The sequence below is a fragment of the Lissotriton helveticus genome, chromosome 2_1 (assembly GCF_964261635.1).
Source record: "Lissotriton helveticus chromosome 2_1, aLisHel1.1, whole genome shotgun sequence".
Lineage (NCBI taxonomy): Eukaryota > Metazoa > Chordata > Amphibia > Caudata > Salamandridae > Lissotriton > Lissotriton helveticus.
In genome coordinates this window covers 252013727-252037717 of record NC_136059.1, presented here as the reverse complement: position 1 = coordinate 252037717, position 23991 = coordinate 252013727, and positions in this window count along the sequence as shown.

The following is a 23991-nucleotide window of genomic DNA, read 5'->3' as shown; positions in this document are numbered from 1 at the left end:
GCGCAAAACTTTACATAAGCCACCACCTGTGGCAGTCCCTAGGCCAACTGGCCTTGTTGGGGCTAAGACGCCCTGTGTCTCAATGTCAGGGGCCTAAACGGTGCAGGTGCCCACTACTTGCTGGGCACCTGGGAACATCCCAAAACCTAAACGGTGCAGCTGCCCACTAATTGCTGGGCAGCTGGGAATCATCAAAACTGCGCCAGGGCCCTCACTGGCCCTTAGGCGCAAACTGCGCCACTGTTGGAGCCACACAGGCTCTGAACAACTTCCTCACAGGCAGGAGGGGGCGGGCACCGGCAATGTGCCCTGGCGCCCCCTCTAACTACAAATGGCCAAACGCTGGAGCCACACAGGCTCTGGGCATCACATGCCCCAAATGTGGGAGCCACACAGGCTATGAAGCAAATATGCCCCATGAAGCCCTCAGGCTCAGACTACCAATGTGCCCCCTAGAGCCTCCATGGCTCTAAACATAAAGTTGGCCCTCGAGCCTCGCTGGGCTCGTAAATCAGAATAGGGGCGGGAGCCTCTCGGGCTCCAAAGAACAAAGCATGCCCCCTGAGCCTCTCTCAGGCTCTCATTAAAAGTGCCCATGAGCCTCTCTCAGGCTCTACATACACAGCTGCCACTAGAGCCTCTCGGGGCTCGACAATGAAGAGGCTGGGGCCGAGCCTCCCAGGCTCGGACGGGCACAGGTAGGCGGAGTCCCTCTCGGGGGACTCGATATCCCTGGGGGCCCCCACGGGCCTAGGCGCACAATGAGCAACCCACTGGAGGGGAGGGGCAGGCACCGGCAATGTGCCCCGATGCCCCCTCCCCTTCACGGCACTCACCGGGTCGGCGCGCCTGTCTTCTTTCTCTCTCTGGGGCTCCCTCAGCACACGGGAGCCCCAGCAGCCGGCCACACTTCCTCCTCTCTTCTCGGGGCTCCCTCTCGGCACGGGAGCCCCGCAGCGGCCATCACCACTCCTCGGTCGGACTCTCTCATGGCGGCCTCAGCAGACACCCGGGAGCCAGCCAATGGCAGTGCGGCTCCCGGGACGAGCCTCCGATGACGCTGACGCCTCAGCCAATCGCTGCGCGGCTCTGCCGATGACGCGGCGGGGCTGGGGCCAATCCCAGCGCGGGTCACTGAGGGGGCTCGTCGCTCTCCGCCAATGGGAGCGCAGATGCTTCGGTCTCTCTCGGCGATCCCCGGCCAAGGGCTCTGATGATTGTAGGCCCCGGGCAGCGGCAAAGAAAAGCGGAATAAGGCAAATAAAGCGCTCTTAAGCGCTGCAGGCAATTCACAGCGCTCCCCAGCGCTGAAGGTCCAGAAAAAGCGCCCTCAAGCACTAGAAGGGGAAAATAAAGCGCTCCCAGCGCTATAGGCAACCAAAGGTCACCAGTCCAGCAAAAGGACAAGTAAAGCGCCTCTCAGGCACTAGGGCCCCCACAGTCCTCCACATAGTCCTTCAGGGGTTCAGGACAAGTCCATCAGGAGTCCAGTGGCTGGGCAGGGCCCCAGCAGCAGCACGCCCCTGGCAGATTCAAGTTAGAAACAAGAACATTTTGGAAGGGGACACAGCCCCTTCTTATACACAGAAAAGTCTTTGAAGTCTTTGTGCAGGCAGTGTGAGAACCAGCTAGAACTGGTTATAGGGAAGTCCTGTCAGTATCAGGGACAGAGGTGACAGTCGCCCAGCGGGGGGGTGGAGCCAGCATTGTGGCAGGCAGGCACAGCCTCACTCACTATCAGGTGCGATCTCCACCCACTTCCCTGGTAGCAGATGCTGCCTTTCATCCACGGGCTGTCACACTCAAACCAGACAGTCAATCCACAAGCAGGGCCAGGCACTCTGGGCCAGGCTCACCAGCCAATCACAAGCCAGGCACAAATTACACAAATATGGCAACTTCTCAAAGTAGCACTTCTAGACTAGACACAACCATGCCGCATACACCATTACGCAGCATTCAATCTCACGAGTTCGCACATATCAAACTCGACCCTGCACTCCCCACGCATCAGGAACTACCATGGGCATACATATTCCCCATTCATTCCTATGGGAGGGCAGGTCACTCACCACACATACACAGAGAGCTCATGCACTTTACACTGTACCACAGTGAAAAAGTGCGCAGAGGCCTAAAATCACCAACACCAGGTTCTAGAAACAGGCTAGGAAAAAGCAAAAAGTTTCGGGGTGAACCTGCCAAAAGGGCCAGGTCCAGACAACCCCCTTCCAGCCAAAACGCAGGGTAGACCAATCACTCCACTGATGGGCTTCACTGCTTTGGGCGACAAAACACGGACACGGGCCCGCAAGGCAGGGACACCCTCCTGTTTTTCGCCACTCTGAACCCACATAGATTTCTCTCAACAAAAGCTCTCTGGCACAACTAGGGTACCCCACTGGTACACACTAGTCATCCACAGCCAGGACCAGGCCCTAGGCCATCCAAATATCACAGGTCCTAACCAATCCACAGAGCGGGGGGCAGTAACCCCTGGCACACAATAGCCATTCTCCACTCTCTCTCTGTGTAGCTACAACTAACACTGATCCTTCAACCCAGGGACCACACCCTCAGGCTGACCAGAGGTCACGGGCAAGAATGCCCCATCCTACCTCTACTTCTGGGGTTCCGCACCCTCACAGGGAAGCACCCACCAGAACACAATTCTCCTACCAGATCAGGACCTCACTCCATCACTGGTCTACCACCTGGAAACTATTCCACTTCTGAGGTACAAAGCACACAGCACAGTTCCTCTTCAAGCAGGTGGGGGGGGACACAGCACACAGCAAAGCCCCCTTTCCTCTACCTTAGTAGAAACAACAGACTGCAGGTGGGCCCCAGAAAACACAGCAAGGGCAGCCCCCTCAATCTCTTCAGCTGATCTACTTTGGCAGAGATTCCTTCTTGGCCTGGAAGCTTCCTAATCTCCCAACCTAGGATCTAAACCCTTAGGTTGCTCCGGGGTCAGAAGTAAGGACACCGTCCCTCTGCACCCCCTTCCAGAGTTCTGCACCCTCCCACCTTGTAGCGGTACCCCTAGAAGCCAAACACCAGGTCAGGACACTGATTACAGATGCCCTTCCCTCCAGGTCAGGCTGAACCTGAACCTGGCCTCCCCCCTCCTCGGGGAACGACCTCCAGAGGCCCCAAAAATGGTCAAGCACTCTAGACGGTCAAATGCCCAGCGAACCAGGACTTCTGCACCCTCCACTTAGGAGCGGTACAGCCCAACACCAGGACCACCGGAGTTCTGATTACAGAAACTCCCCGTCCTCTAGACACAGGAAGATCCTCCTCAAATGACCTGTATGTACAGCCTAGGCCCCTGACCTGGCGCTCCCCTAGGGAACCCTCCAGGCCCAGAGACAGGGTTTCGGGCCAACGTGGGACACACCGTCCCACACTCGCTCCGCCTCCACTGAGACAGGGCGTGAGCCCCTACACCCCTACCATCCTAATGGGACCTAGCTGGGCTACACATGAACCTCTTCACCTACACAGGATCATCAGATACACAAGCCACTACTTTTAGAATCACTCCCTAATGTCTCTGCAAGACATCTAGCACACCGCCAGACATCCACCTTCTTGTCCAGTGCCTCTGCAGGACCTCCTGCACACCACCAGAGGTACACCTCATGTGCAAGCTCCTTAAAAAAACCTCACACCAACTCCTCCAGTTCAAGACACCACTCATCCACACACTCCCCCTCCAGACTGGTGAGACAGTTCCTCACTGCCCCTGACTCTCAACCTGTCACCCTCCTATTGAGCACCAGGCACCATACTCTGGGAACTGGGAATGGGACTTCACGCACTGGACACATTTAAGCTGCCACCACTGGATCCTACCATACTGGGGAATCCAGACACACACACTACGCTCAGGGGATAACCACCCTCCCAAGCAAGCCATTTCTCCTCCACACTCCCTTTCTTCCATCTACCCACACAGGGACAGGAAAAGGATTGGCCACTGGACCCAGCAAGGGATTCCTAATCTATGGGAACCTAACCTCTCTACTGGCGTCCCGCCCTGTCATTTTCTCTTATCTGCCACTAAACATAAAGCGGAGGAACACAATCTGAAAATGACACTCTTGAGGAAAAACAAAAATCAAAAACAATAATCCCAAACATGTGACTATCTGAAAAATGCAGAGCTTTGTAATGTAGCCAGTTGTCGCTGTGGCACTGCGCAAACACAAGTCCAAATCCGCACCGCTGACCAACAATGTTAGAACTGACTATTTCTGGTAGGCTAAGGCTGATGCCAAAGCCAGGCAGAAACCACCATTCTAGTCAGGGCGAGGGAGTCACACGCCAAGATAACCCCTGCTCACCCCCTTGGTAGCTTGGCACGAGCAGTGAGGCTAAACTCGGAGGCAATGTGTAAAGCATTTGCGTCAGCACACAACAGCAACAACATCCTAGGCACACCACAAAAGGAACTCCACACAAGGTTATATTAAAATAACTTTTGTATTGTCAAAACACATCAGATAGAAATCACACATGTACATTGTGCCAACTGGCACGGGCAACATTCATTAGGGATTATTTACAGGACAGGGCCACATGGGCCACTGTCAGAATCAACACTTTTAGAAATAGCACTTTTAGAACTTAGAATAAAAGATATAAAACAAAATAACAATTATGAATCACATCCAGTAACTACTGGGAACAGGTAAGTACCACCTACGCAACCCTAACCACCTTAGGAGAATGTCACGCAGGGGACCAGGACCTTACTAGGACCACCTGTACTAAAAAGAACAACCACCTAAGAATAAAATACACTTAGGGGTATAAACAAGAACACATTACCCATGATGTATGAAACACATTCAGAGGAGTAATAAAGGGAAACACATGATGCATAAACCTACACATTCAGCGGTGTTAAGAACAGAGCACATGATGCATCACAAACACATTCAGAGGTGCAGCGCTAGAAGACACATGACGCCTAAAACATTCAGAGGTGCAGCGCAGGGAAAGAAAGACACATGATGCATGAAAACATTCAGAGGTGCCCCAACACAACTCAATAGCGCAAAAACACACAGTAAGCAATTACCATCCTAAACATAGCAGGTAACCAAATTGCGCAAAACTTCACATAAGCCACCACCTGTGGCAGTCCCTAGGCCAACTGGCCTTGTTGGGGCTAAGACGCCCTGTGTCTCAATGTCAGGGGCCTAAACGGTGCAGGTGCCCACTACTTGCTGGGCACCTGGGAACATCCCAAAACCTAAACGGTGCAGCTGCCCACTAATTGCTGGGCAGCTGGGAATCATCAAAACTGCTATTTCTGAAATGGTACGTGATAGCACGATCACGACCCTACCTGGCGCACAGCTTTAATTTGGTAATATTTCCTCCTTTTCTCTAGTTATCCGATTGTTCCAATTATTCCAACATTCCACAGTTTGTTTTAAATTGTTGAATTTATTTTCAAAAAGCCAACTTTCAAGAAAAACGATCTTTTGCATTCAGATTCATTTCATTTTACTTTATAGCTTTTTTTATAGTTCATATTTTGTATTGAACTTCATACAAGTATATATCTGTAAGGATGATCGTTATGTCCTTCAAATACATCCTTCACTTAATTCATTGGCCCGATGCATTTCGGGACCCTTGTCCCTTCCTCAGGGGCCTCTAAGATTCTCTGTGTTGTGCCCTATTATTACAGCTCGTGTGACGCTGATCCAAAGTATCTTGTGGCCATGTGTGTTTGGCGTCAGGGCCCTCACTGGCCCTTAGGCGCAAACTGCGCCACTGTTGGAGCCACACAGGCTCTGAACAACTTCCTCGCAGGCAGGAGGGGGCGGGCACCGGCAATGTGCCCCGGCGCCCCCTCTAACTACAAATGGCCAAACGCTGGAGCCACACAGGCTCTGGGCATCACATGCCCCAAACGTGGGAGCCACACAGGCTATGAAACAAATATGCCCCATGGAGCCCTCAGGCTCAGACTACCAATGTGCCCCCTAGAGCCTCCGTGGCTCTAAACACAAAGTTGGCCCTCGAGCCTCGCTGGGCTCGTAAATCAGAATAGGGGCGGGAGCCTCTCGGGCTCCAAAGAACAAAGCATGCCCCCTGAGCCTCTCTCAGGCTCTCATTAAAAGTGCCCATGAGCCTCTCTCAGGCTCTACATACACAGCTGCCACTCGAGCCTCTCGGGGCTCGACAATGAAGAGGCTGGGGCCGAGCCTCGCAGGCTCGGACGGGCACAGGTAGGTGGAGTCCCTCTCGGGGGACTCGATATCCCTGGGGGCCCCCACGGGCCTAGGCGCACAACGAGCAACCCACTGGAGGGGAGGGGCGGGCACCGGCAATGTGCCCCGATGCCCCCTCCCCTTCACGGCACTCACCGGGTCGGCGCGCCTGTCTTCTTTCTCTCTCTGGGGCTCCCTCAGCACATGGGAGCCCCAGCAGCCGGCCACGCTTCCTCCTCTCTTCTCGGGGCTCCCTCTCGGCACGGGAGCCCCGCAGCGGCCATCACCACTCCTCGGTCGGACTCCCTCATGGCGGCCTCAGCAGACACCCGGGAGCCAGCCAATGGCAGTGTGGCTCCCGGGACGAGCCTCCGATGACGCTGACGCCTCAGCCAATCGCTGCGCGGCTCTGCCGATGACGCGGCGGGGCTGGGGCCAATCCCAGCGCGGCGTCACTGAGGGGGCTCGTCGCTCTCCGCCAATGGGAGCGCAGATGCTTCGGTCTCTCTCGGCGATCCACGGCCAAGGGCTCTGATGATTGTAGGCCCCGGGCAGCGGCAGAGAAAAGCGGAATAAGGCAAATAAAGCGCTCTTAAGCGCTGCAGGCAATTCACAGCACTCCCCAGCGCTGAAGGTCCAGAAAAAGCGCCCTCAAGCACTAGAAGGGGAAAATAAAGCGCTCCCAGCGCTATAGGCAACCAAAGGTCACCAGTCCAGCAAAAGGACAAGTAAAGCGCCTCTCAGGCACTAGGGCCCCCACAGTCCTCCACATAGTCCTTCAGAGGTTCAGGACAAGTCCATCAGGAGTCCAGGGGCTGGGCAGGGCTCAGGGATTCCCCTGAGCGCCAGCAGCAGCACGCCCCTGGCAGATTCAAGTTAGAAACAAGAACATTTTGGAAGGGGACACAGCCCCTTCTTATACACAGAAAAGTCTTTGAATTCTTTGTGCAGGCAGTGTGAGAACCAGCTAGAACTGGTTATAGGGAAGTCCTGTCAGTATCAGGGACAGAGGTGACAGTCGCCCAGCGGGGGGGTGGAGCCAGCATTGTGGCAGGCAGGCACAGCCTCACTCACTATCAGGTGCGATCTCCACCCACTTCCCTGGTAGCAGGTGCTGCCTTTCATCCACGGGCTGACTCAGACAACCTCCTGGGGGCTCTGCAGCCCCTGTCACACTCAAACCAGACAGTCAATCCACAAGCAGGCCCAGGCTCTCTGGGCCAGGCTCAACCGACAATCACACGCCAGGCACAAATTACACAAATATGCCAACTTCTCAAAGTAGCACTTCTAGACTAGACACAACCATGCCGCATACACCATTACGCAGCATTCAATCCCACGAGTTCGCACATATCAAACTCGACCCTGCACTCCCCACGCATCAGGAACTACCATGGGCATACATATTCCCCATTCATTCCTATGGGAGGGCAGGTCACTCACCACACATACACAGAGAGCTCATGCACTTTACACTGTACCACAGTGAAAAAGTGCGCAGAGGCCTAAAATCACCAACACCAGGTTCTAGAAACGGGCTAGGAAAAAGCAAAAAGTTTCGGGGTCAACCTGCCAAAAGGGCCAGGTCCAACACCACCCAATAGGATTGGGTGGTAAAATACCGATTCTTAAGGGCCTGTGGCACTCTTAGGAGTGTCATCTACATATGGATTTACCGAGTCGGTAAATATACCGATTCGGTATTTTACCGATTCTGTAAATTTACCCATTCGGTAAATTTACAGAATCGGTAAAATGTAGGCCCCCTACATCAGAAAACCCTAATACCGGTCGGTAACGGCCGAATTCGGCCATTACCGACCGGTAATAGGGCTCCTACATCTGGCCCTTGATGTATTCCTGATGAAGGTGGCTGTATTTTAACGTCTGCCGAAACGCGTCGATGCAAAAGGATAAATACACCTTACATTAATTGAGGATAATGCTGACTTCTGCTGGATTAGTTTTCTGTTTGGTATCTCCTTTTTACTAATAGGAACTCTATTTTTTCCTTTCTTTTTAAATGTCTGTGTCCCAATTTTAATCATGTTTCAGTGTATGTTGATATGAATAAACTGTACAGGATAACCTTAGAGTGTCTTTTGCTTTTACATTGCTTCTGTAGTTGTCTAAGTATTGATTGGATGTTTTTATGTTTGTGTGAACTTAGGTCCTTACACTAAGGTGTCCCAAGGGAATTTTTTTATGACGAAAGTCAGTTGTGGAACCCTATCCCTTTGGAGTTGGGGTCCCTCTCTCTTTTATTAGAGATATTGTGCACGGCCCTTGTGGCTGGAGAGCTTTGCTTGTCTTATACCTTGAATTTAAGCGTGAGATATTGTATCCTTTAATAGCTATGGATCAGATTAGAACCTTTGGGTTCAGCGAGGACCAGCTTAATCGTATCATTAATACAAAGAGTGGCAATAAAATTACTGTTGTCTCGGGCAAGGGAGAAAACTGGGGTAAGCTTTTAAATCTAAAGAAAAAGCTTATCCGGACAGAAGCCCATGCAGACTTTTTAGTTGAGTATGTTAAGTCTGGAACCATCCCCTATTGGATTACAGGTACGCAATGAACCTGGCTTATTTACTGACAATAAGAAATTTCTTGAGACATGGGCACTAATCTCTAATCGGTGTAGTAGAGGTTGGATGCTTTTAATAATTGAAACTGCTCAAGAACTTATAATTATAGAAAAAGATGCAATAGAGAAACTGGAGACAGAACTGAAAAACTGCCCTGCACTGGAAGAGGCCAAAAGGAAGTTGGCTGACATTAATAAGGATGTGGATGGATATAGTGATTATTTACTAAACAAAAAAATGAATAAACTTAAGAAGGATATTGAACACTTCTCTGAAGAAAAGGTGTATCCCTATTTAAAAGAAAATTACTACCAACAGAGAAATGATGGGAACTGGGAAAGACCGCAAAATAGACAATTCTACTCTAGAGGAGGAAACAAACAGGTAAACCTTCTCTGAGTCATCTGGCTCCAGTAGCGAGGAGGAGGAAGGTCAGAGTAATGAAAACCCCGGGAGAAGTGGGTATGCTCAAGGGCATTTTTTAGAGTCACGCCCCAGGAGAGCCCAAAAATACAGGGGGAATCAGGGGCGAGGTCAGTACAATCGTGGCCATCAACAACAATACAACAGAGCACCTCCACAACAGGAGTACATCAGTACTCAGAACAAACGCTATTGGCGACCAGCCGATTACCAGTAATTAACCTATCTAGTAAAAATCACAATGTTGTAGAGATAGGAATTCTCAGCAGAGGCTTCAGTTTTGTGCCCTCCACCTCTTTAGACAAATTCCAATTGGATAAAGATCTACGGTCATTCTTTAGGAAAGTTAGGCTTGAAAAGTTTTTTGAAAATGGGGAGAGTAGAGATCGTGATAATATTTCCGGACTTAGACCCAGGTCCACTTTTACCCCAACCCTAGGTATGGTGAGCAAAAATGTAGAGGCATTTGAGACAGCAGTCGAGAGCGGAATTCATAAGCTGCTTGACAAAGGAAATAAACCTAATACCTTTAACATTTCTAAAATTGAAAGAGAAGCTCTGAATGAACTTAGAAAGGACAGTTCTCTAACCATTAAACCTGCGGATAAGGGCGGTGGAGTAGTTGTGTTTGACACTGTTAATTATGAAGAGAGGATGCTCGAGCTATTGGAGGTTAAGGAACATTATGTTCGAACAAGTGCTAGCTGTCTTACTGAAATAGCACGTGACTGCTTGGCTCTTTTAACAGATGCAAGAGAAGCAGGCTATATCTGCGAGGAGGAGTTTAGATTCCTTAACAACTTGGAACCGAAAACTCCGGCTATCTAAGGTTCATAAACACAAACTGGATCCCCCCATGAGGCCAATTGTGAGCAGCATTGATTCATTGCTTGAGCCAGTTAGCAAGTATGTTGACCACTTTCTTAGACCTCTGGTGTGCAATCTTAAATCATATGTGAGGGACTCTGCACACATTATCTCGATGGTTGAAGGTTTAGCTTTCTGTGAAGAGACTCAGTGTCTGGTGACTCTAGATATTGAGTCGCTTTACACTAACATACCACAATCAGATACGGTTGAGGTAATTGATGCCCTTCTAACTAATCAGGACCTTGGTGGTGCCAACAAAAATTTCATAGTTGATTGTGTGAGATTGATTCTCACTAATAATGTGTTCCTATTCAAAAATGAATATTACAGGCAGCTAAAGGGGACCAGCATGGGGGCCACCTGTGCCCCTAGTCTGGCCTGCCTCTATGTAGGGAGTTTTGAGGCCAAACATATAGACAATGAAATGGCTCCGTTCTTTGAAAATGTAGCGGGCTGGTACCGCTACATAGACGATATTTTTTTCATTTGGGAAGGTTCCATTGAATTGTTGGAGGATTTTTGAGCTCGATTAATTTAGGGGATCCCAATCTTAAATTTACGTCCTCATATAGTACCACAAAAGTAGATTTCTTAGACATTTCAATTAAAAACTCCAACGGGTCGCTATCAGTTGAACTATTTACCAAACCAATGGCGAAGAATACCATCCTTCACTTCTCTAGTTTCCATCCGAAGTCCCAGAAGGAGAGTATCCCATTTAGCCAATTTCTTTGATTACGAAGAAATTGCTCTGATGTCAATGACTATTATAAACATGCTGAAGTACTAAAGAATAAGCTTAAAGATAGGGGGTACCCCAAGAAATTGCTATCACACTCGCTGAAGAGAGCGAGATTTTATGATCGTGAGGCATTAGTTCAAAGCACAAAAAAGGAAAAGGGCCATCCTAATAAAATTGTATTCGTGAGCAAATTTTCCCAAATAAGTAATCAGATCAAAAATGTAGTGAATAAAAACTGGCACATTTTGAACCATGATGAGGAAATGACTCTAGAGAAACCTCTGTTTGCTTATAAAAAGTTCAAGAACCTACGCAACTTACTTGTGCATACATACAGGGAGGACGTTGTTGACCGCCAAAGGACACTTGATAACACCAAAGTAGTGGGCAATTCTAAATGTGGAACGTGCAATATGTGTGCCCAATGTATAGTTGCCTCGGAAATGACCTGCAATGGAATGACTATCAAATGTAGAACTCACAATAATTGCAGGAGTAAGAATATTATATATCTCCTGATGTGTCCATGCGGGCTTTGTTATGTTGGAGAAACAGGAAGAGAGGCCCGCACGAGATTGCAAGAGCATAGGTCGGCTATAAAAACTCAGAAGATCACTGCCCCCATTGTAGCACACTTTCTTGAGAAAAAAACATAGAGAACGTGACTTTAAATGGTTCATCTTGGAGAAGGTGAAAATTGGCAAGAGGGGTGGCAATATAGTCACCGCATAAAAGCACAGAGAACAATGGTATATTTCCTATCTCAACACCGTGAGGAAGGGACTAAACTCAAGGGAAGAATGGGAGCGAATTATTGGAGCTAGTTAGACGGCCTTAGTTAGGAACAGGATAGGGTTAGCTGTTATTAGGCTATTGGAATAAATATTTGTAGCACAGTGACTGGCTATAATATTGACCTTATACAATACTGTTTGATGCGAGAACTAGAATTGGTGTTGTAATAATGGTTTGCTTTTTTGTCGTTTTTTGCAGTTCTGTTTTTTTGCAGTTCTGTTTTCTGGTTTTTATTTTATTCTATTAATTTTATTATATATTTTTAATGTTGGTGCCTAATGAGTGCAATACAGGTGATTAATACAGGCTAACACTAGTAACCTAAAAGGTTTTATTGTGAATATTCTTGAAATTGACAATAGAGAGGTGTAGATGGAGAGATTAGGTGTATGACTGGCGTAGCGCCCTCTAAGGTATTAGTTTCATGTGTATAGTCCGGAGATATTAATTCTGTTAATATTAATGCATTACGTGGTAAGGCCCCTCTAGTTATAATCGGGGTGGTGTATATAGGATCGCTATTTAAATTTGGTCCTGAATAGCGATAAAAAGGATCTCCATGCCTTATCAATTTGATTTCCCTCGGATATTATCCCTTTGGTTAGTTCAGATACTGGAGCATCAAGTCCTATGTTTATCTCTATGAAAATATTGAAATAGGAAGGAACCGGATGTTGTACCCGGAAGTGGTATTTGCGCGATCGGTGGGTAATTAAATCGCGTTTTTTGGCGCCAGTCTTGTTTTCCAGCTGGAGGCAATTGGGCATACACGCGGGACGCTGGCTTTTCTGAGACTTCAGGTAAAGCTTAGTCATTGCTTACGGAGCGGACTGTTTTCTATTTTTAGACGCAACTTTACAGTTCGCCTCGCTTCTTTCTTCCCTGCAGGGCACACATGATCGTAGTCAGACGTGTATGAAGCTAGTTACAGCTTTTTGTTGTCGCTTGTCAACACCATTATTTGTAAGTATTATCGGCAGCGTAACTCTGAATAAGTTCGCCAACGCTTAGTAGTAGACTAATTGATTGCCCTGTGTTGCATTCTTAGATCAGTGGCCATAGAAGGGATGTATGACGTTACAACGCATACTTTGACATCGCATGCCTTTACAACGCGGTATTTACAACGAATACCATTACAACGCATAGTGCTTTTAGGCGCTGGATAGTGATTTATTTAATTTACTATTCCAACTCCAGTCCCCATGGATAGTAGGGAAGGTGTTGGATAGTAAATTAAATATATTCCCTATCCTAGAGCGCCCCCCAGCGCAATGCGTTGTAATGGTTTGCGTTGTAAAAGTTGCTTCGTAAAGGCACTGCGTGGTAAAAGTTGCGTTGTAAAGGTTGTACACCCCATAGAAGACGTGGGTGGATCAAGCTGCGTTTGGATATTATATTTTTTTGGGCCAGAATTTACCGCGTGTATATTCCGAAAGCGTTATAACATTTTTTTGTGTAAGTATATCACCCGATATCGCACGTGTTGCTTTAATCACGCGATTCTTTTAAACAATGGGAGTAACTGAGTGCTTTTGTGATACCTTGTAGGTGACAGATTTAAGAAGACGCAGGTGTGAGATACCGCGTCCTTCGCTTAAGGGTGATCACAGCTCTTCGCATGTTTATCTAGCAACTGGTTGTAGCCACTTCTTGTCAGTATATCTCTATCAGGATACAACACATAATGAGACTATAATTGTGAGTGAGTACTGATGGGTCACCGGGCCTTTTCTATCTCAAGGGCAACCGGAACAACTTTCCCGCATATATTGGCCCGATAAGAGAAGTGTACTTAGTAAGTCGCTCTGTTGGTTTTGTAATTGTTGATCTTTATGAATATAGGCATGGATACTAGTGGTCTACGTGTACTCTATGTTTTAATTTTAGAATTGTCTGAATACTACTTTTATGAAATTTTTTGGCCTCGCTGGACGAGACTAACGTGAGAACATTAGGAGGCTCGGACCCCTGTTCTTGAAAGTATAGAAATATTCAGAAGGTATGATTTTGAGAATTTTGAGACATTGCCTTTCTTACAAAAGTGCTAGGGGTGCGGTGAATGTAGTGCCATTCCGAGAAAGTAGCCTTACTTTAAGATGAGCCTGACTATATACCAGTGTTTACCTCTTAGCACGACAAGCACAAACGATCACCTTCTATGATGTAAACAAGATGTAATAGTTGATGTACGATGATGATATGATCCTCTTGTATGGAGGGCATTTTGGCTGTATCATATTGTATGGACATGGCTATCACACAATGAGATTAATATGTCCCAAAAAGTAATACTCCAGTACTTGTCATGTATGTATTTGTTGGATTAATTATAATAGTAAGATCAGTTGTACCAAGTAGTGCAAATGTTTATATATGTTATGTCTATGTTTAAGAAGTATGTGATTTATGATTCTGGTTGCTGCTACAGAGACAATGTAAATGTAGGTTGTTTGTATAGGATTTCTTTTGACTATATACCTTGTTTCTTTTTAAGATTCATGAATTATGTTTTAATGCAAATTTTATTTGAATTACAGAATTACTTGGGAAGACATTAGATGTATTCCTGCTGAAGGTGGCTGTATTTTAACGTCCGCCGAAACGCGTCGATGCAAAAGGAGAAATACACCTTACATTAATTGAGGATAATTCTGACTTCTGCTGGATTAATTTTCTGTTTGGTATCTCCTTTTTACTAATAGGAACTCTATTTTTAAATTTTTTTAAAAAATGTCTGTGTCCCAATTTTAATCATGTTTCAAGGTATGTTGATATGAATAAACTGTACAGGATAACCTTAGAGTGTCTTTTGCTTTTACATTGCTTCTGTAGTTGTCTAAGTATTGATTGGATGTTTTTATGTTTGTGTGAACTTAGGTCCTTACACTAAGGTGCCCAAAGGGAATTTTTTTATGACGAAAGTCAGTTGTGGAACCCTATCCCTTTGGAGTTGGGGTCCCTCTCTCTTTTATTAGAGTCATTGGCATGAAGACATGCCCAAATGGTGGTGCGCATGCTCCGCCACTCTACTCGCGGTAGCTACCGCCTGGCCACGGCTGTGAGTCACCAGTACCACCTCTTACACAAGCACGGTAGTCATTGGCATGGAGACATGCCCTAATGGCGGTTGGCATGCTCTGCCACCCTACTCGCAGTAGCTACCACCTGGCCTTGGTGGTGTTTCACCACCATGGAGCATTGCCTACAGTAAATGGGAGCGATGATTGCGGTGGCATGATGCAGTTTTGAAAATTGCGGAAGGCGTGCTCCGCCACCACGGAGCCGGTCATTGGATGCTTTTGAAAGATGCACCATCGCGGTAGCGCACCCCGGGCCCCTGTGGTGCATCACTGCCATGGGGCATTGCCTACAGCCAATGAGAGCGATGATTGCGGTGGCATGATGCAGTTTTGAAAATCAGGGAAGGCATGCTCCGCCACCGCAGAGGCGGTCATTGGATGCTTTTGAAAGAGGCAGACCTGGACAACCAATTGTTGTAGCTTGGCACCTATGAAACGACCTCAGGGGGCTATAAATTTGTGGGAGTGAGTCTCACATTTCCACTGCTCACAGAGCCTGCTGCCTGGGACCCTCTCCTGCTGCTGCCTACAGAGCCTGCTTCCTGGGGCCCTCTCCTGCTGCTGCCTACAGAGCCTGCTGCCTATAGAGCCTGCTGCCTGAGGCCCTCTCCTGCTGCTACCTAAAGAGCCTGCCTACTGGGGCCCTCTCCTGCTGCTGCCTTCAGAGCCTGCTGCTCGGACCCTCTCCTGCTGCTGCCTACAGAGCCTGCTGCCTGGGACCCTCTCCTGCTGCTGCCTACAGAGCCTGCTTCCTGGGACCCCTCACCACCCACTTCTACCACAGATGTTCCATGTCCACAGGGATGGCAAGGACAGAGAAGATCCGTGCCAGTCCATTCACAAGCAAGGAGCTGAAGGTCCTGGTGGACGAGGTGCTCGCACAGTACCCAAGGCTGTATGGTGCCCCCAATGTTGTGGTAAGTCATCATAAAGGGAGGTGTAGGGCGGGGGAGGCAGACATGTAGTTGTACTGCTGCAGTATATGGCTGAGGGTGTGAGGTTGTGTCCTACACTGACAAACATGCTGTCTCCTGGGCGAAAGAGTGTGTGTGTCCCAATGTCACGGTTTTCCCTGCCTGCAGTTGTATGTCTGAGTGGAGTGTGTTACATTGTCAGCCATACAGAGCCACAGGATGTTGGACATGCAGGTGCCAGGACAGTAATTGCTCAGCTGATTGTCTCTGTGTGCCCCTGTTGTCCGACTTAGTGTGAACCCAGAGGCTATGGCCAGTGCCCGAACACCAAGAAGAGATCACATCACTGCACTTACTGTTCCCTTACTCTTGTTCATTCACACTGAAATAAAAATATGCACCATCTCAGCCCTGTATAATTGCACACAACCACACTTGTGTAGATGGATATTTTGTTGGTGAGTCCATGTACCCCGATGCCACACACATTGCATACACATATGTTCACAGGACATGCTCATTGAATGCTGCCCATTCATGCACACAGTGATTCTATGCACAGACACATGTAGATATGTGATGTATGTAGTGGCCAGACATGCAGACTGGAGATGTGTGCAAGCCACAGAGGGGGTTCAGTACAGTCATCCTGCATGTGTGTGAGATTATCAGGGACCCTGTACGACCTCATAAATGCATGCAATCACATCTGCTTGGCCCTTGCAGAGTGCCCTTGTGCGGTGTACCCCAGTTTGGGATGGAGGGAAATTACATTTGGTAATGAGTCTGTGTCTTGCAACTGTACTGATAGATGTTGGTACATAACACTGTGTCACTGATCATTTCCCCTTCTTTTTTCCCATGCCTGCAGCTCATGGTACACCAGCGTAAGGCAGTGTGGAGGGCCATTGCAGCAAAGGTGCGACCCTGGGGGAATCTAACCGACGTTGCACCCACTGCCACAAGAGGTGAGACGACATCAGCAGTCTGGCAAAGAACGTGGCAGAGATGACCTTGGGGCTGCTACCACGCACTGGGCGTTTGGCACGGTGCAGCATGACACCACTGATGGGCCGCATATTGGCAGTGACTCATCCTGAACTTGATGCACGTCTGAGGGAGCATCGGCAGCAAGGCAGGGGTGAGTATTTGGGGAGGGTGACTTTGATTGGGAGCGGATGCATGTGTTCAGGGCCTGTGGCAGCGATGGCCCATGTGATGTTCGTGGGGTAGTGCTGTGCTGTGTCATGTGAGTGGCTGGTGGGATGGGTGCCAGTGTCATGCATTGGCCTAACTGGCCTTACAAAGGTGATCCTCCCTGCTGTGCATTCCCATAACCAGATGTGTTAGTATCTACATAGTCATTCAGCATTGGGATAGTATGGGGAATCTATTAGGGGGTGAACAGCAGCGTCCACTATCTGAGTGTGAATTCATGTATGCCTACTTTGCATGCATCATGATCGTTGAGGCCCACACATCTGACAACGATGTGCCCCAGAGTACCACAAGTACTAGGAGAAAGGGGTCCCAGTGTGAACTAAAATTAATAAACACAAATCACGGACTGAAACTCACAAAACAAATCAGGTATCCACACTGTTTTAATTCACAATGGGATAAAGTATATTCAATATACCAAGCAATTTTACATATAATGTAGGACGGTTGCGTGGTGCCCAGGATGGAAAGGGGGGTGATAGTCAAGTGAGGATGTGAGGATGGGAGGAATTGGTGACTATAAAATCAGACAATTAGCATTATTATATTTACGAATTGAATATGAAACAAAAATGACCAGAGGTTCAAGCAATTAAATGAGATGGCATACTCCACATAGTACAATTTTTGTTACAATAAAGGCGTGAAGTTGACAAAAGGAAGGTAGCTGTCGACGTTTCGACCCTCTATTAAATGCAGGGATCGGTTGTGCCCTTGCTGTGGGGTCTTCTTCAGGACCAAACCGGGGGTGGGGGCAGGCAACCTCATGAAAATAAATAAAGGGAACCTATATTATTCCGCGGGATGAGAATCAAGCTAAAATCAGGGTGGGCACACAATGGGCAATTGGAAAATCAGCATAAATTAATTACTAACAAGTGATTGCTCCACAGGAGTGGATCAGTCGTGCCAGGATAGTATTAGCACGCCTGTACCGTTGTCGACTATAGCCAGACACTTTAGTCTCTAAATTTACTGATATTTAGTAGCGACAACTTAAGATTGAATGGTCAATTCTCATCGAAGTTCTAATTAGTAAGAGGGCTTTTACCCCCATGCTTGGCAGGTATGCCCTCTATCCCAATGCGTACACTTACAGACATCGTGGTACGATATTAGAATTTTGCAATGTCAATTCCAGATCTAAGCTTATTTTCTATGGGACATCGGTATATATGTATTGCATTCTTGATTCGCACCAAGGTCCGCAGACTGTATTACCCGGACTGTGATGCTTTATTTGTATATGCTTAAGGTTATTTTCATTTTATTTATAATGATTTTTATTTTTAATATTTTATTTTTTAATTTCATTTTTACTGGCTGACATCTGTGCCGTATTTGTAATTGACCCTGCATTCCAATTACCCTTCTTTTGAACCATCGAATCTACTGTGGTTCTCACAGCACGAGTAAATTATTTACATTATCGGAAGTCTGTCCTCTAGCTCTATACCAGCATCACGTGGCTTAGTTGCCTAGGTGATTTCACAAACAGGAATCCAGCCCCACCACGGCAAGTTCTGAAGAGCAATGAGCTCCGTTACGATGCTAGCGAGGGTGGTATCTATGAACCGTAAATGACGAGATTAATAGGTGTACGCATTTTCGATACGATACTTAGAAGGGTTCGTCTTATTTACAGGTTTCTTCGTTTTTACCCTCGGGTTCCATTTTAGATACGGCATCCATTTTGTTTCTTGCCCTCACGTAGTCAGCGAACAGGCAAATGTCCGCCTCATGACCCTGTGATTCCCAAGACTGGGGGATGACACGGCAGAGACAGATGGCTCCGCAGCTGGGTAATCTTCCCACGTTGGCCTATTGTTTCAGCCTTGCATGCGCTCGGCTCGAATCCTTTGATCCTGGGATTGCGCTTCCGATATTACCTCCACACTCCTTCTCCTTCTGTCTGACTTCCTTGCACCTGTTCCTGTCTCTTGCTCTCGTCCATTTACAACTAGAGTGGAATGTGCATAACAGCAGGATAATGTGCTTTTACAGTTGGGAACCGACACATGTTACTGTGATTATGTTCCGGGTTTCCGACACCATGAATGAAGCCCTTTTAAGTTTACTGTGGGAACTGAGTGGTAACCTTTTGTTCGTTACGTTATTGAATGCTGAAAACGTGTATAAAAGGAGCGATCCACATTTACAATTTGAAGCAGGCTCTTGGAACCTACACTCTGTTGTACTTCCTATGACTTTTGCATCCCTGCAGTAATAAACGCTGATCTTTGACGCCGAAGGACGTGTCCCGTGTCTCTGTCCCTTGTGCGCCGAACAGGTATCCTACGAAGGTTTCAGGTGTTGTTCCCTGGCACCGCTGGATCTTAAATATTCCAGTCCTTCAGTTTGACGCCCAACGTGGGGCGACATCAGCGGTACCGGTCCAAATCCTGACGATTGCGAGGAACTTCGTGTGAAATCTCCGAGGAAAAGGTGCACCCCGCTTCATCGACCCTGTTGTCGAAATAAGTGGTCCGAAGATTTTTTCCGCGAAGATTCCCGCCTCCTGACGGCTGCAACGGATCGATGCTCTGACTGTCGACCTGTTTTGGTGCCTGGCGTAGTCCTTTGTATGGCGAGACGATAGACGGGCCTTCCTGGTGACGCCATCGAGCTCTCAGTTAAGTATTTGTGGGTTGCTCCCAGTCCTTAGTTGTTGGTGCTTAGTTGTTTGCATGGTTCCATTGCATTTGTGGTGCTTAGTTGTTGGTCTTTAGTTGTTATTTGACAGTTGCAATTGCCAAAAACCGAGGGTTTTGTCTTTCACGAAGATTTAGTACTTTGGTAACCCTTGAAGTTTGATACTTGGTTAGTGTGCATGATGCCTAGCCGTAGTGGTTTCATTGGTTTCTTCAAATGTTGCAACAAGGACTCCCGGTTGGAGGACTCGTGTCCGATACCTCCAGTTGGAACTCCGATATATGAGCTCTATAGTCGACATGGTGTGGGCCCCATTATATATAGTGACTATTGGGTCCGTTATACGAGAAAGGATGGTGTCCTTAGTTGGCCACCACACGGAAGTTTTGAAATGGAGATTTTAGATAATCTAGAAACTAAATTATTTAAGAAAAAAGCTAGGCCAGCTATGTTTGATTCCCTTCGGTTGTGGCGTAAAGAGGCCAAACAGAAAGAAATCAAACAGCTTAAAAGGAATCATAAAGAAGGTATCGTCCCGATAATGCAAGTTGTACAACAATGTCAGCGAGATAAAGAAGAAAAAGAAATAGAAGTTTCTGCTAGACTACATCACATGAGAATAGACAAATGTTATCCGTTATTACCAACTAGTCTTGATAAGACAGAAGAGGACTCGAAGGAGGATCCTCTGTTAGCGTATTTGATGAAATCACCACCTCCTTATGCACAGGGTGCTACAGCCCCGGTAGTTCCTCTTGTAGTTCCTCTTGTAGTTCCTCCTGTAGTTCCTCCTGTAGTTCCAGCGGCTGCTGGTCAGCCTGTTGTTGGTCCTGCGTTTGTCCTACCACCTGGTCCTATTCCTAATGCTCCTTTGCCTGTACCTCCTCAGTCAATTGTTCCTGCTACCTCAGCCGTTCCGGCTACCTCTGCTGTCCCTACATTCACTTCTAATGTAGTCGCTCCTGTTCTTTTTTCTCCTTCTGTTCGTAATCGTATCCCTAATACTGTCGCTACTCTTTACTCCCCACTTTCTGGATCGTTATGTCAACCCGATGTCTCTGAAACTCCTCAGAGGCGCAGTCAAATCCCTGGTGGAAGGGAGAGTGCCACGTTGGTAACTATGGCGCGTAGATGGATAAGACACCACGTGGTCTTTGATACGTTTTCTCAGTTTAATGAGCCCACTCAGAGATTTGTGTTTGAAGAAATGTGTAACTTTTTGAGAGAAGAATGGTACAATGATGATTTAGATAATGTACCGCCTGATATGACTGAACTTCAGAGTCAATTTTCGAACGGCATGATTGTAGGTGGAGATGTACGACGTGCATTAGAGCGATTATTAGCCTTACGGTGCACAGTGTTTTCTCGAGTGTCGTTTGATGACGATTCCGATACTCAGAGAACGAACTCTGGTCAGTATCCTATGAGAGAGGTTCCGCCAGTATACATGCCAGGTGACCCGCAAGCTAATCCTGTGATTCTGCCATACTTTCAGAGAGTTTGGATACACCTCCCATGGAAGCGATCAGAAGTTTTGCAGGTAAAACAATCTTTACCTGATCCACGCAAGAATCCGGCAGGTTATTATAAGGAGTTGTCTCAACTGGTAGACGCTACTATTATGAATCTTGCGGACATCGACATGCTGTTTGGCAATGTCGTACCACAACCGATTTGGGCGAAAATTCGCCAAGAGAATCATTTAGTTGAGTTAGGTGGTGACTGGGCTACACTAATAGCGGCAGATGGACGACAAGTTGGTGGGGCTAAGCCTGAGCAGTTAATTACGGATCTGCCTCAGAAAATTATTACACTTATGAAAACGCTCATGCCAGCGATGAAGGTAAATTGGGATAAATTAGCTGCTTGTAAGCAAAAGAAGGACGAGAGTGTCTCCGATTTCTTTACCAGATTCGAAGGGGCATTTGTCGACCATAGTGGTCAGGATATGGGCACCGAGGGAGGCCAACGGTTATTTGTTGATAAATTTGTATTGAATTTGTTGCCCGAACTATGCAACAAATTGAAAAATTCAGAGAGTGCTTGGGCGGTTTCAACTACTGCTCAAATATTAGCGACAGCTCAATACTATGAGAATAGGGAAAAGGAAGAAAGTGATCGTTCAGACAAGAAAACGAAGGAGCTTAAAATGAAGGTTTTGTTACAGCAAGCGTATCCTCCGCGATCAAATCAAAATGATTCTCAACAGCAGTATCGACCACAATTACAATCTTCCAGGATGCAGTCACGATCTGATTTCTCCGACTTTAGATCTACGCTTGGGTATAATCAGTGTGCATATTGTAGAAGAGAGGGCCATATAAAATATGATTGCCCAGCTTTGCGTGACCGGCTTAACGGTGTGTCAGCACGAGGGGGTCGTGGTGGTCCTCAACAAGCACCCCGAGGTAGAGGCCGCGGTGCCCCTCAAAATCAAAATCATGAGCGCCCTCATACCCCATCAGACGCGAATAATTATTTTGACCAACGAAATGTGAGGTCCGATAAATCAGCACAGTATCATGTGGACGATTATTACGTCGAACATGAGATTGATGCAGGTAACCGCTACTAGGACAGCCATCGACAGAGAGAGGGAGTAGTATCAGTTCCGGTTGATCAGAGTGGGCCTTACGTCGCAGTTGCTACATCTGGCGTAGTTGAGCCTTTTCTGTTAGACACTGGTGCGACGAAAAGTTCCATCATGCACTCGAAACTCCCTGGCGCACCTTTGTCCGGCTTAACAAATGTTTCCATTGGATTCTCTGGCGCCCCTGTTAGCAATCCTGTCTCTAGCCCTTTGTTCCTTACGATTGGTCCTCACGAGTTAGAGGCCCCATTGATTTTATCTACTGGTTGTGGTGAGAATCTTTTGGGCTTGGATTTGTTAAAACGGTTATATGCGACTTTGTACTGCTCCCCTGCGGGAGTGGAGCTTACATTAGGTCAGAGAGCGATCTCTCCTATGTACTTATCAATTGATAAGTTCCCACCGGAATTGAGTTCCCTTCCTGCGTCGTTATGGGCTACTGGTCCCAATGATGTAGGCTTATTGGACATCCCACCTTATGTGGTCCAGTTGAAATCGAACGTGCGTTTCCCACGCATACCACAGTATCGTATCTCTTTTGATGGTGAGCGAGCACTATTAGCGATCATTTATGACCTGATCGAAAAGGATGTCATTGAAGAAACTCAAGGCAATGTGTGTAATAGTCCTGTGTTACCGATTTTGAAACGCACAGATCCAACTAAACCTCCTGTGTACCGCTTTGTAATTGATTTACGAGAACTAAATAAAATCGTGATTCCCCAGTTTCCTGTGGTGCCGGACATCACGGCTTTGTTGACCCTGATTCCGGCTTCTGCCTCCTGGTTCACGGTAATCGATCTAAAGAATGCTTTCTTTAGTATTCCGATCGCTGAGGAAAGCAGAGACCTATTCGGATTTTCACTGGGTGGTCACAGTTTTAGATTTAAACGCGCACCTCAGGGCTACTGTGAAAGTCCGTCGATCTATAGCCAAGCACTTAAAAGTCAGCTTGATGCATTTGTGTTGCCGACAGGCGCAGCCTTAGTTCAATACGTTGACGACCTATTAGTGGCAGCTGATACAGAGGCTATTTGCAGAACCGCTACAGTATCATTATTGCAGCACCTATGTGACTTACATCACAAGGTGTCACCTTCTAAGCTACAATATTGTTGTCAAGAAGTAACCTACTTAGGTCACTTACTGTCAAAGGATGGGAGAAGGTTGACCCCAGAGAGAATTGCAGCGATTGCTCGAATGACTGTGCCAAAGACTCAGAGAGATGTACGTGCCTTTCTAGGTATTATGTCATACTGCAGATAATGGATTCCAAATTTTTCATTGTCGGCGAAACCATTGATAGCCCTTACGTGCAAGGATGTTTCATCTCCTTTGCCATGGACTGAAGAGTGTCAGAAAAGTTTTTCTGAATTGCGTGATGCGTTGTGTTCGGCTCCTGTGTTGGGTACTCCTGATTACAATAAGCCGTTCACACTCTATGTTCACGAGAGGGACGGTTGTGCGTTGAGTGTTCTGACACAACAATTTGGCGACAAACAGCGTCCATGCGCATATTTTTCTTCGACCTTAGACCCAGTAGCTAGAGCCTTGCCGAGTTGTTTGAGAGCAACCGCGGCAGCTGCGGCGTCCATTCGACAGTCCGCAGGTCTGGTCATGGATAATATGCTCACGGTGATGGTCCCGCATGCAGTCGACACTCTCTTGAACCGAACGAAAACTCAACATTTGACGAGCGCAAGGTTGTCTGGATATGAGTTGACGTTATTGGCAAGTCACATACGGATAAAACGGTGTAATGTGTTGAATCCAGCAACGTTGTTGCCGATCGAAATGGAATTAAGTGATGTAACACCACATGATTGCTATTTGAGAACTGAAGAGGAGACGAAGGGTCGTATTGACCTGAA